The sequence below is a fragment of the Epinephelus lanceolatus genome, chromosome 3 (genome assembly GCF_041903045.1).
Source record: "Epinephelus lanceolatus isolate andai-2023 chromosome 3, ASM4190304v1, whole genome shotgun sequence".
Lineage (NCBI taxonomy): Eukaryota > Metazoa > Chordata > Actinopteri > Perciformes > Serranidae > Epinephelus > Epinephelus lanceolatus.
Window position 1 is genome coordinate 42,060,140 of NC_135736.1, and position 13,585 is coordinate 42,073,724.

Below are 13,585 nucleotides of genomic sequence, written 5' to 3' on the forward strand. Positions count from 1 at the left end.
TGAATAATAATCATAATAATAATGAAAATAATAAAAGTGTATATATACATACACACATATACATACACATACACACACAATAATCATCATCATCATCATCACACACAAAAATCATCATCATCATTGCCATTATCATCATAATGATGATAATAATGATAAATAAATAATTAAACAAAGGGGGATAAATAAAAATAAAGGGAGGAAGAGAAGTGAAGGCTCTGCCTCGGATCCCCACGCAGCCACAGAGCAGGCCGACCCCGCCCATGTCAACTAATTTTAAAGGTAAACATTAAAGCATTGTGTTGAACGTACCACGAGTTGGATGCAAACACAATGTCATGTGACAACTTCTCTGTCTCTTGCCATGACCCAAATTTTCAACGGCATTCCACCAGACTTCTGGGAACGGGTGACTTGGTAGGTGGAAAACAGTAGCTAAAGTTAGCTAACATTAGCTAGTAAGGTTAGCCTGACAGCGGTGCATCCATGTGCTAAGTTAACATATTAAAGACAGGAACATTCAAGACTGATTCATACTTGGGCATTCAACACTTTTGAAGAGTGCCACTCGACAGAAACTAAACAGTTGTGTGACTTTTTCAATGAATGCTTCATTGAAAGGTTTCAGTTGTCTGCATGATAACCAGAGACCCCCTGCGTTTTTTTTTATGGTCTGAGTCTATATCTGTTTCTGTTTAGTAAAGAGTAATCTGCACAGACAGCGGCTTAAATCCCACAAATATCCCACTGTATATGGGTTTATCTTAATAACCTTTTATTTATTAGTTGATCAGCCACCAGTCCGTCTGAGCAGCAGATTCCCCTTACTCTCTGTGGTGGGCGGGGAAATAACATCAATGAATCAATAAACACAAACACAGTTGGTTTCCTCCCATGTTGCTGACATGAAAACTATTTTGGTTCAGTAAATGTCTGCTGTCAGTCAGCCTGGTGCAGGCAATGTTCTGACGATGCCTGCTGCCTGCAGGTTCATCCAGCCCTTTTATATTGTCACTTTCCTCTATATCCAGTTCACAGTGTATGGATTCATCACTTCCTGCCCTCCATCTGAATTTTGCACGTCATAGTCACGTGATTGCAAACAAGCTATTTGATGGTCCGGTGTGTTCAAGGCCAAATGCTACTGAAAAGATTTTTAGTGTCGAGCAGCGTCTTTCCTGTGTTGCTGTGTTTTTGATTTTTAACGTTAAAGTGACTGAAATCATAGGAGGTGTTTTTTGTGCACAATTAAGGTGCACATTGGACATTGAATTAATGTACAGAATGAAGTGTATGATATGTTTCTTAAAAACCAAAAATCTACCTAGTAAAACCATTTTAGAGCATAAAGTTCTGGAAACTTTATGGTTTTGGTCATCGGAAAGTGCCACAGAATAATTTTTAACTTTTCTTGTTATTACTATTTATCAGGTTTTTCCTACTTAACATTTGTAGAGCACACAGTCCTACCTGGGAGCTCCCCAATAAAGTGATGTGTCTGTATACCAGTTTAGTGTTAAGGGCCATGCTTCATGGTACTCTGACAAATTCAAAGGAAAAACAGTGTTGCAGAATAACTTTACTGACTCTCGTTGCAAGCTTTCACCTCAAAGCTTCCCGCCCGTCGCACATAAGTGACATAAATGGAGTTTAAAAGGCTTGTTTCTAACATGCTCTGTCCATTTTTTGGGCACTGAATTGATTTGAATATTTAATATCTTTACAACATGAGGTTCTGTTTCATGAAGTTCTCAATCGCACGTTGGTTTCCTGTTATCTTGAATGGTTGAAGCAGCTGTTGCACCATTTTAACAGGACACTTTCGATATTTGGTTGTTGCTGATGTTGTGACTGATGGGATGTACCATCCTATAAACAGTAGGTAGAATTTATACAGAGGGCAGCAGTGAATGTTTTTAATCAGTGTTGTTTGATTTATTATTCCTACGAATTATAAAATATGCAGCTTACCGGTACTTGAATACTTGAAAACCTCTTTTTCTAAACTTTTAAAAGATGTCAGTTCGACTTCATGACATTCTACTTCTTTGTACATATTCACAACACAGATTTTGTATGAGAAAGAAAAGTGTTATTTATTTGCAAAACGAGAATATTCAATTATGATTTCGTAACAGATAAATTGATAAATGAGTACCTGTTTGGAATTCACACAACAGACAACCTATGTCAATGTCATTCAATCATTCCCCATGTATTCTTTGTGTTTGTTATACAGAACATTTACAGAAAATATTAGATACTTTTTGTTTGTGTTTTTTTATTTGTTTGTGTTTGATGAAGTGCACTAGAGATTAATCCAGGTAAAAATAAAAAAAAATCCATTTCTTACCGATTTCATTTATTAAATATGTAGTCGTCTTTAAGAACATTTCCTTGTTTTCAGACAGTTGTGATTTGGATCATCACAAATTCAGCATCAGGAATTATTTATAATATACTTCTATATTTTGATATAATTTTTGCAATTTATATGAATGTGTAATGTTAGTGCATTGCATTTTGTATTTAAACTGGTGATTGTAGTTAATTCATTACAAATATTTAAAGCTTGATTGTGTGTAACCATGAATTATCATTTGCAATGCTTACAAATCTTTAGGAACTCCTCTGTTGGAAGCACTATAATATTTGTTTATATTTTCTTTCACTTATATCACCTAAAAAAGGTGAAATTTGAAGTTTATATTTTTGAAAGCTGTTGAACAGCCTGTACAGTCTAAATGCTTTTATCTTTGTGCTCTTCACTGAACACACAACAACACAGGCAGCTTCAGTGTCTCAGATTCTTGTTAGTGTTTGCAGATGCACAAACGAAGCTTAGGTGTAACAGTTAATCAGGTTCATCTCTTTCAAACATGTCTGACAATGTAAGTTTAATTTTTCTCAGTTTCAAACAAGCCTAACTTAAACAGTAACTTCAGACATTCATATCCGTCACTGCCAATTATTTTCTCTTTGAATTAAACTGATTTATGTGTCAGAATCTGCCTGAAGTGTTCTCCAGAGTATTTGACTATCAATGCCTATTTGTAAGCCAAACTCGGGTGTTTGTCTGATTTCATAAATAAAACATTGTAATACATTTTTGTCATTGCATTTATTGTTTTATAAAGTCCTATTTTCTAATGTTGAGAACATACTTACTACAGTGCTATGACAATACACACAAAAAACCCAAACCCTTATTAAATTTCTATACAAAGTTCCAGCTGTTGTTTTTAGCTGTGCCCGGCTTCAATTCAATGGTATACCTTTATAATACAGTTATTTGTTAGCTCATCACTGTTGAGGACCAAAATCAATTTTACCATATGTAATATAGAAAAGATACAGGAAAACAAAAAAGGAACTTCAGGTTTACATTCAAGCATTGAAAGAAAAACTACAACAGTTTTTTTAACTGAAATTCTTAAAATCAATCTATATAAAGTCAACAAACTAGCATTTTGTATAATATGAAAATAAATGCATGACATGTGAATGTATTTTCATCCCACCATCCAGGGATGGTGGGATTTTCATCCCACTACAGTTATCTGAAATTGCATCTTCTCTCAGTTAAGGATGAGATTTAGGAGTTTAGCATTACAGAAACTTTGTCACCTTCTACCTATGCCAATCGTCAATACCTATGTGCAGTTTCACATAGATTGACCACGTCAGTGAGTAGAAAAACGTGGGACAGACAGAATGACTGACTGACTGACAGAATGACACACTGACAGTTTCCGTGATTATGTACAGCATACCATACCATGACTTAGTCATACCAAAAATTAAAAAAGAACAACAACATTGGTCCACAGGGGGAGCCACAGCGATCGGTCGCATTTTAGCCATTTTGAAGCATTTTTCTGTTGTTATAGCACCACCCAGTTGCCAATTAGAGTTAAATTTCTCCAGTCACCTTGAGGCGTCCTGTTCTACATATCTACCAAGTTTAGTAAAAATCCATATGGCGGTTAGGCCTAGATAAGAAATTAGCTCTGTAGCGCCCCCATTTTGTTTGATGGGGTCAATAATGGAGGGGTCCCCTCAGATTATGTGTGGGTGAAACCCTTGAGATGTTATACACCTTTATGTGATGAGCCACGCCCTCCGCAATATTCATTGCTTTATAGAAGCTCAGTTTTAGTAAGTTTTCCAACTTTTGCCAAGAGGGAACTTTAGATATTGGTCCCTAGATTATGTTCACCCAGTTTCATGCAGATCGGTCAAACTTCCTAGGAAGAGATAGATTTTAAAAGTTTCATGTCTCTACGACATACGGGGCATGAGATATGCCAATTCAAAGTTTGCAATTTCAATCGGTTGCTATAGCGCCCCTCTTTGGCTGTTGATGTAATATTGCTTCATTGGCATCCTCCCATGACCCTCTACCACTGTGCCAAATTTCACATGGATTGACCAAGTCAGTGAGGAGAAAAACGTGGAACAGACAGAGTTTTCGTCATTATATAGTATGTTAACCTGCTGTGAAGCGTCACAACGCCTGGGATTGTTTCACCTTGTGACTGTGTGTCTGTGTCTTCGTGGCAAAATGTGGTCCTGGTGACACCTGTTGTACCTGTGCAGAAACTTGAGTACCCTGCCCAGTGTTTACATGTCTGTGTGGGCAGATTTTGTCACTGCAATAGCGTTACAACTGTGCAAGATTCAGTTATGAACTTTACAGGTTTGTAGTTTAGATCAAAATGAAGGCAGGGTTTGGAGATGGGTGTGGTTCGAGCAAAGGGTCTGGAAGTAGGGGGTAGGACGTAGGAAAAGGGCCATTACCCCCCAACTTTACATCCCTTGCACATATTCGTTTTGAGTCACAGATTGCTGTATGCAGCTGGTTGCTAATTCCTATCTGCGATTTTTGAAAAATTCTGTCTTATCTTAGGATATATATTTAGCTATTACAGAACCATTCATTTCACAAGTTGGGAATCCTAAATTAAGATGGCATAAACCCTGTCCTAAATTGACGCTTTAAATTTTGATAAATTCAGGTTAATTAATTCTGATTAATGATGAATTCAAATAATTGAGAAGAAAACTATCAGAAAAAGTGGGGCTGGGGTTTCCTCTCCTCCACCTACACAATTAGTGCCTCTGACTCCTTGTAGCTAAAATTGAACGCCCATATTTTTTTGTCCATGATTGCAAATTGGAGCTGTTGGTATCTAAACTCTGTTCAACTCGCGTAGCTTACCGGTACACTCCAATCACAGATAGATGGTCTGAGATAGGACAGGACACAGCCATGAGTTAAGAAGTTGCTTCTGTAATAGGAAGATAGGACTTTCATGTCTTTGATACTTAAAGATCCAGTTTGTAGTATTCAGCAGATTAGGATTTAGCGGGTATGGTATGTAATATTCATATTTATGTTTTCATTAGTTTATAATCACCGGAAAAAGAATTCTTGTGTTTTTGTTATATTAGATTGAGCTGTCAGCCATGTTGTTTTACACTAGGCCTGAACAAACAAATCAAACACTGGCTCTAGACAGGGCCATTCCTGTTTTTGCCTTTCTGTATCTGCTACTTTTCTTTTCCTACACGTTCGGCACATGGGAGAAGTTTTAGCTCTGTAATGTCACTGCTAGATGCCACTAAATCTTAGACACTAGATCTTTAAATTAAGATAGGACAAGTTAAGATATTTTTCTGTAATGAATCCCCAGCTCTTTCCTTACATTTGGCTTTATATGTCACGAAGGTAGAGCTGCTTTAAACTGTTGCCACAGTTTTTGTCTCAGCAGCTGAGCTGCAGTAAAATCTCATCTTAGGCAGCTGTTTGGTGCGGACGAGATAACACATTGGCTGTACGAAACTGCTCAGGGAGAGAGCTGTGTAGGTTATACCGCTGAGGAATGAGAAGGGTGTGAAAAACCCAGGACCAAACTTTTTAACCAGGGACTCGATGACTGGGGGGAGGTAGTGGATGTTGACCAGCACTAACGCAGTCAGCACTGTGTTAAATGCTCTCTTTTTTACGGGATGGACCTCCTTCTTGTTGGGTCCTGATTGGCGGAGGGACTTGAGAACCAGGATGTTGCAGGTTGATATGGTTACACTGGCACCGCTCAGGATCACCATTGTCACATTCCACTTGTAAGTTGCAGAGACCTTCACCAGGCCACAACCTGCAGCGGTTATGGCACTCACCACCAAGCACAACGACAGTCGCACTCTAGGATCCTTCAGCCGTAGGAAGACCAGCGGGTGGCAGACGGCCATGTAGCTATCCAAACCCAAAATGCAGAGCAAAATTGGCCCTCCAGTTTGATTCAAACCCCATGACAGGAAGTTGGAGGCCTCCAGTGTTTGATTGCACAGGAAGCAGATGTATTCAATGAGGACTAGTAAGCAAAACAGCATGTCGAATAGTGCCAGGTTGAGTATAAAGATCTCTGAGGTGGAGCAGATACCAGGTTTGCCCAGCAGGAGGCATATGACTAGACAGTTGGCTAGAAACCCAAATGGTGGCACTGCAACCACAGTGGGCAGGAAGTACCAGACAAGGGAACCAAAGCCATTGCTTGTATTGTTCTGATTGATGTCTCTGTTACTCCCAAAGTTTTCCATCACTGTGGCTGAGTTGAGGTGCTGTCTGTGTTGAATGTCTGTCAAAAGAGAGGATATTTTGACAACATGGAAATCCCATTTAAAGATCTACTGCTCTGTATTTTATAATAAAGCTGTAGTTGGTAACTTTTATGAAAATAACTTTTTTCATATTTGCTGAAACTGTCACATTGGGCACTTTTCTTCCTCCATACACACCATATCCTGTCCCGCTCCTGCCGGTTAACCACGGCCACCTCATCAGGCTAACGCCGCTCACTTGTGGATCATTATCCCGTCACTGTCACTATAAAGATGCCCGCTTACATGCAAGACTTTTCAGCGTTTGTTTCGACCCTGTCCGTCCCTGACTCTCCTGCTTCGTCTGCTCCCTGGTAAACCACTCTGCCTTCTGTTTTCAACCACAAGCTCTGCTGCTGCCTTCCTAGTTCCTGTTTCCTGCAGCTGTCTGGAAAAATCGTCACCGAGCTTTCCATAGTGAGTTTACCGGTCCAGTCACCTTTGATCTTCTGAGCTGTGAATTTCTTCATTGTGTGGAGGCACACTTCGCCTTTGTGTGTGCACCAAACTCCACCTGTTACAGAAACTGTCACTACATCCACAAGGAAGTACATGAGACAGATAATCTGTAAAAAAAAAACAAAAAAAAACATTATATTCCTCTGCCTCCTTTTAGTGCTCCTAATGGCATTTGCAAGAATCTGCCACACATGAACAAAAACAACCAATCAGAGCTGAGGAGTCTCTCATCAATCATGTCAATCACTGCTTGTGAACTGCCATCACACTGTCAGACTAGGCAGCGCTGATCAAATATAAATCAAGATACTGTTACTTTATTTGTTTATTTCTCTCCTCAAAAGTTTTCAGATACATATTTTAGTGCACTGTTTAGCTGTAAAATAAGAAAGTTTGTGACGCGGCTGACGTGTTGAAAACAGTCAAGCCAAAACGAAGCACTGCCCACCGGCCAGAGCAGCCTTTCTAATTTTACAGCTCACCAGTACACAAAATATATTAGTGAGAACATCTCAGGGGGAAAGGCAATGCAGTTACAGAATCTCGATTCATATTTCATCAGCGGTGCATAGTTTGACAGTTTGACCGCAGTTCACAAGCAGTGACTGACAATGTGTTAAAGACCCCTGGGCTCTGATTGGTTGTTTTCCTTAAGCTGTAGTAGATTCTAGCAAATGCCATTAGAAGCACTATGGAGAAGGAACTTTTTTTCCAGTCTACTACTTTCAGGATACAGCGGCTACGGTTACATGATGGCTTCTCAGTCAGAATGAAATAAATCTGAATGAAATCATTCGGAATTGAAGTTTTTCCAGGTAGTTTACATGGGAAATATTCATTCCGAATGAGGGTTCAATCTCCTTTATTCAGGTCTGCGCAAGGTTTGGGGCAGAGAAGGTTTCTGATTGGATAGGGGGCAGGGCAGATGTTACGTGTTTACGTTTACCGGAAGAAAACACTGTAGTCCTCGCTCTGGATAACAAGATGCTTGACGACGCCATTCTTAGTGCCTTTTTTGGGCTTGTTTTGCTTATATTCTTGAAGCAGCAGTACAACAACAACCTTGTTCTGCTAATGCTTCGTCTGTTGAGGAGGAGAAGGGAGATAGAAGACCGTGCTGTGGCGAATGGAAACCGGTGAGTGCCACAAGTCCGACTGCTCTATCTCAGCCCATTGCTATGCACGCTATATACATCATCGCGCCAGAAGGTCAAGGAAACGAGCATGCGCAGAAAGAACTGAATGAACTTAAAGAGGAATGAGGGTTTACATGCACACAAAATTCTTTCATTCAGAATGACAAACGGAATAAACCATTGGAATGACCGTTTACATGACCACTTTTAATCGGAATGGCCTTTCATTCCGAATGAAAGTGGAATTAAACTGTCCACGTAAACGTACTGAGTGACAGCAAATATCACAAAACAATTTTTTTTATAGAAGTCACCAACTACAGCTTTAAACCTGCAATAATTGAAAGGTTTTCTTTGGCCACTTGGGGGCAGCACAACAGGCTGAACATGACGTTGACATATTATTGACTGATAACGATGATATGGCGAACATGTTATCAAAAAGCTGACATGGAGCAACTTGAGCATTCATTCGAAGTCATGTTTCCGGTCACTGTCTAAAATTCACACTCATTTTAGTTCTGTTTTGTTTTCCACCAAGTCCTCTGGGGAATATCTGTCTCTTTAGCTACTTAATGCTCAACTATGTTCATTAGCGCTTTGTCTGCCATTTGGTGCTGGGCAGGTAAAGTACAGTCAGTACACTATACAACTTTTGCACCTTTTTAAATAAGAAAAAAAGGTGAGACACATATATTAGTAAGCTAATACTGCCTTTGGATTAAATATAAAATAGAAACCAGTCAGATGTCCACCTCCCTGACAGCTACAAATATATTAGAATCTGCATTGTAGTTGTCCATGATTAAGTTTTAGACCTTGGGAGCTGCTGTTACCAAAATATTATCTAGTATACACGCTTGCCTTGCAGTGTCATGTCAAAATATCTGCAGTGGAAACAGTTCGGTCTGCTACTGTTGCACTTAAGCTGCTGCATGTTGATCATCTTGATCAGTAGAACAACAGATGTTGTGTAAGGGGATGATGATGTTTATTCACTTACCCTCTGCAGTTATCTTTCTTTGAGTAAGGATTCAAATTTGATCCTTCAGCTATCAGGTCTCCAACACCTCCACACAATGCTCCCTTCACATTCAAAAAACAAAATCCTGCTATTTTTTATTTGCTGCCACAGATAAACACATTTTGACTTGTCTCCACAACACTTTGCTTTACTTTGCATATTACAATTTTCTTATGCCAGGTGTTCTTTTGCACTGTCTAGCTCACAGCAAGATGCAAATTCACTTTACTGGCACACGTTCACAATATTATTGTTATCATAGTGCTGTTTTCATAGCTATGGGAGAGTTTCCACTGTTAAACATGTGGTTATGCCACAGTATGTTTTTATAATATTTAAGCATACATATTGTGAGTCCAGCTTGTCATTCACTCGAAACAAGCAGAATGTTCTAAAAAATGGTATAAAAAAAACAAACAAAAAAATTGCCTGTGCAGAAAGTCCCTTCTTCTTTCTTTCTTACTCCTCTCTCCCTCTTCTCTCATCCTCCCATCCCTATCTTACCATCTCCCCTTCTCCTCTCTCTGTCCCCTTTTCCCCCCTCCTTTCCTCTCTTTTTTCTCTCCATTCCCCCATTCTTTTTCTTCTCTTCTCCCTTTCATTCTTCTTTCTTCTCTCCCTTCCCACGAGGAAAGACAAAAGGTATGATAAATGCACATGCATATCCATCACTACTTCTTGTCCCGTCCATAAATAAATACACATCACCCTTCGTCCAAGTATAGAGGCCCTTTTTTTTCTCCTTTCCTATCCTTTTACACATTTAAATGTGTCAGTGCACAAATGCATTAAAAATAGAAGTTCTGTAAAAGTTAAACCCCCAAAAGGCAAAAAAAGAGTTTGTTTAAAAATAGCACATCTGTCATTTTCTGGTAAAGTCATCAGTACATTATGGCATGATGCAACAAAGGGAAAACACAACATAAATTATCTTTGCAATCCAAAAACAGTACTAGCTATACGTAGGATTTCTGTTAATGAAGTCAACAGTATATCATTTTAAAAGGTGAGCAAAGCAACAGTATGGTAATTTTATAAAGCTGGGTATTTAAGTGTATACAAAAAACAGTTCCTTCACAGCACCATCACTTTACCTTATAGAGACCAACAGTGTTCTTCACCAAGAGTCCCAGGATTCAGATATCAGTACTGTGTGAACACAGACAACCTCCTGACAGAAACCAGGCTCTTCATGGTGATTTAATCCCTACATTTGAATACCCACAGTCAAAACTGACAGGTGCTATATCACGAGTATCTCCATGTTGAATGTATTTGTGGACTGATCTATGTAAATGCAATGTTGTATGTTTTATGGTATTTTTATTTATCAGCCAGTAGGACAGCATCATCTGCATATGGTGATGCCTCTCTTGTCACCAAAGTGGACTCTTTCTGGGCTTTAGCTGCATCTTCACATCTTGTCTATTAGTTTAATAAACAATGGACTTAGCGACAGACAACTTAACCTTGATATGACGATAGAGAATTTCTGCTGAATGATGTTCTGGCTATGACTACACAGGTACCAAGTAGGAAAAAGCAATTTCAAACCACAAACTCAAGAGCAATAATAATTATATATACTCTACTTTTAATGTATTTTGCCAGTTATTTTCTGCCGTTTAACTTTATCCTTAATGACCTCTTCACTGCACGTATACAGCAAAAATGTCAACTTCAAAAACACAACAATAGAACTGTTATCTTTACTGTTTTTTTGAACATGCAAAAGCTGCAGATTTCTGCTTTAGAACAGTTTATAGGTTGTTTTTTCTCCACGCTTGGACCCCACAAATGGGCATAGAATGCGTGGACCCCTCAAGGCAGGAAAAATTAGTATATGTGTGTGAGTGCGTGAAACCCCATGCACTTAGGTCATTTGGTGTTAGAAATTGTGTGCAACCACATAAATAACAAAATGAAACGCTCTGTGATTTTGAGTTGCACTTACATAAAGTTGAGTGACATGACGTGAGTGAGAGAGATTTAAAAAAGAATGCAGCCCACGTAGAGATGTCCTTTTAATCTCCAAAAAGTATGTATCTATTACCTCCCATATCACAACTTGATACCATCCTTCACTAGACTTTGGATGTCTTTTAACAACCCAGTCATCAAGAGAGTGTTTGCACTGTACATTTCTGCAAACCACAGATTTTATGTTTTGTACATTTCACATGTATCATATCGACAGAAAGTGACACAGTTATGATTACTCTATATGAGCTGACTTTGTCATCAGGAGGTGGCGGGCATGGTGTGGCACCTAGGGAAGATGACTGCCAAGCTCATTACCGTTGTTCTAGACCAACAAATGACAAAATCAGTTGTTTTGTAGCAAGACATCCGTGGCATTTCCAGCCGTGATTGTGGCACCAAAACAGAGTATTTTAAGCCCAGACATGATCTTTTCCGAACCATAACCCAGTGCCTTCTATGTCTAAACCCAACCACATTTTAACCACAGCGTTATTAAATCATAGTACGTACGTTTACATGGAGCCATGTATTCCTTTTCCATTCAGGTTGGAAGCCCTACCTGAATAGAAATGCTCCTTGTAAACACCTCAACCCGAATGAAAACAGCCAACCCGAAAGCAAATCTAATCGGGTGCACAGGGGTGGAATATTCCTTTTCAGAACCCGAATGGAAGAATTTTTCTGTCTTGTATACACCTCCTACCCGATTACAGCCATTCCGTTCTTTCTGCACATGTTCGTTTCCTTGCCCTTCTGGCGCAATGGATAGCAACGGGCTGAGATAGAGCAGTCAGACTCGTTACGCTCACCGGTTTCCATTCGCCACTGCACGGTCTTCTATCTCCCTTCTTCGACCTTCTACCTCTCTTCTCCTCCTCAACAAACGAAGCATTAGCAGAACAAGGTTGTACTGCTGCTCCAAGAATATAAGCAAAACAAGCCTGAAAAAGGCACTAAGAATGGCGTCGTCAAGCATCTTGTTATCCAGAGTGAGGACTACAGTGTTTTCTTCTGGTACGTCTAACATCCGTCCCGCCCCCTATCCAATCAGAAACCTTCCCTGCCCCAAACCTTACGCAGACCCAAGTAAAGGCGGTTAAAATGATCTCCCGTGTAAACCCTCATTCAGAATGAATATTTCTCATGTAAACTACCTGGAAAGACTTTAATTCCAAATGATTTCATTCAGATTTATTTCATTCTGAATGAGAAGCCATCATGTAACCGCACCCAATGTTTCAACTTATCAGCTACATAGTAACGTACAGTTGTTATATATCTATGTTTGTAAATGCCCATGTATTCCAAACTCCACACCCCGTCATACAGGCTGAGTAGAACTGCTCACGAGCAAACTGATCATGTGTAGATCTGTTGGTTGTGTAATAAAAAATGTTATGAAACACACACAGCATTATTTATCTAAGTGGGTGTTTGTCGTGACTTTGCAAGCTTGTATTCCCAACAGGATTTTTCTCAACACTTAACACAGTCTGAGCACATTAGTAACACATTGCATTGGATTTCTCAGTTATGCTTACCTTGCATCACCTGTTTACTGAGCTGTGTACAGTTGCATCAGTGAGAACAAATGTTCAGCTGCAATGCTGCTGCAGGTACAAATTACCCACAGAAACAGACCTGAGATCAGATTACCCTTTTAACATAGACCCCAAATGAGAAAAATTAAAAAGCATCCGCAGGCCAGCAGCTTGTGGAAACACAAAGACTGATATCTTTATTATGCAACAACTGGGAGTATATTCAGTGCATATCAACTCAAACACATTCTTGCCACATAAGGGAAATTTAAAGGAGGATACAAACAAAAACATTATATTCCTCAGGCTGGTTCAGCACTCAGGGAGCCCTGAAGGCAAAGAGTCCCCTTCACACATGGATTACTCAAAGTCTAGAAAATATGACATTAATATTTGGCCCTGTGTTACGGCCCTTGATGGAGCCCAGGGGATGGAGGGCGTAACACAATGAAAAGAACCGGGATGAAAAGGATGAGAGGAAAACGGATGGTACAAACTTAGGGATTTATTTATAATAGACAAAAAAATAACAACAACTGAAAGCGAGCTCTCCAAAAGGTGAGGCCGATCTGCCTAAACAGGGCAACAAAACACAACGGATATTACCAGACAGTCAAGCCACCTACAAAATAGTGCTGAATAACACACTCTTCACCAAAAGAGTAATCTTACTGACAACCGGCACACAACTGCCTCTAGAAGTGGTCAAGGAATACACACAGCTCACCAAGTGGCTGTCTCGGGAGACTCCAAAAAGGAAAATCTGCCTCTCTGTGAAGGTT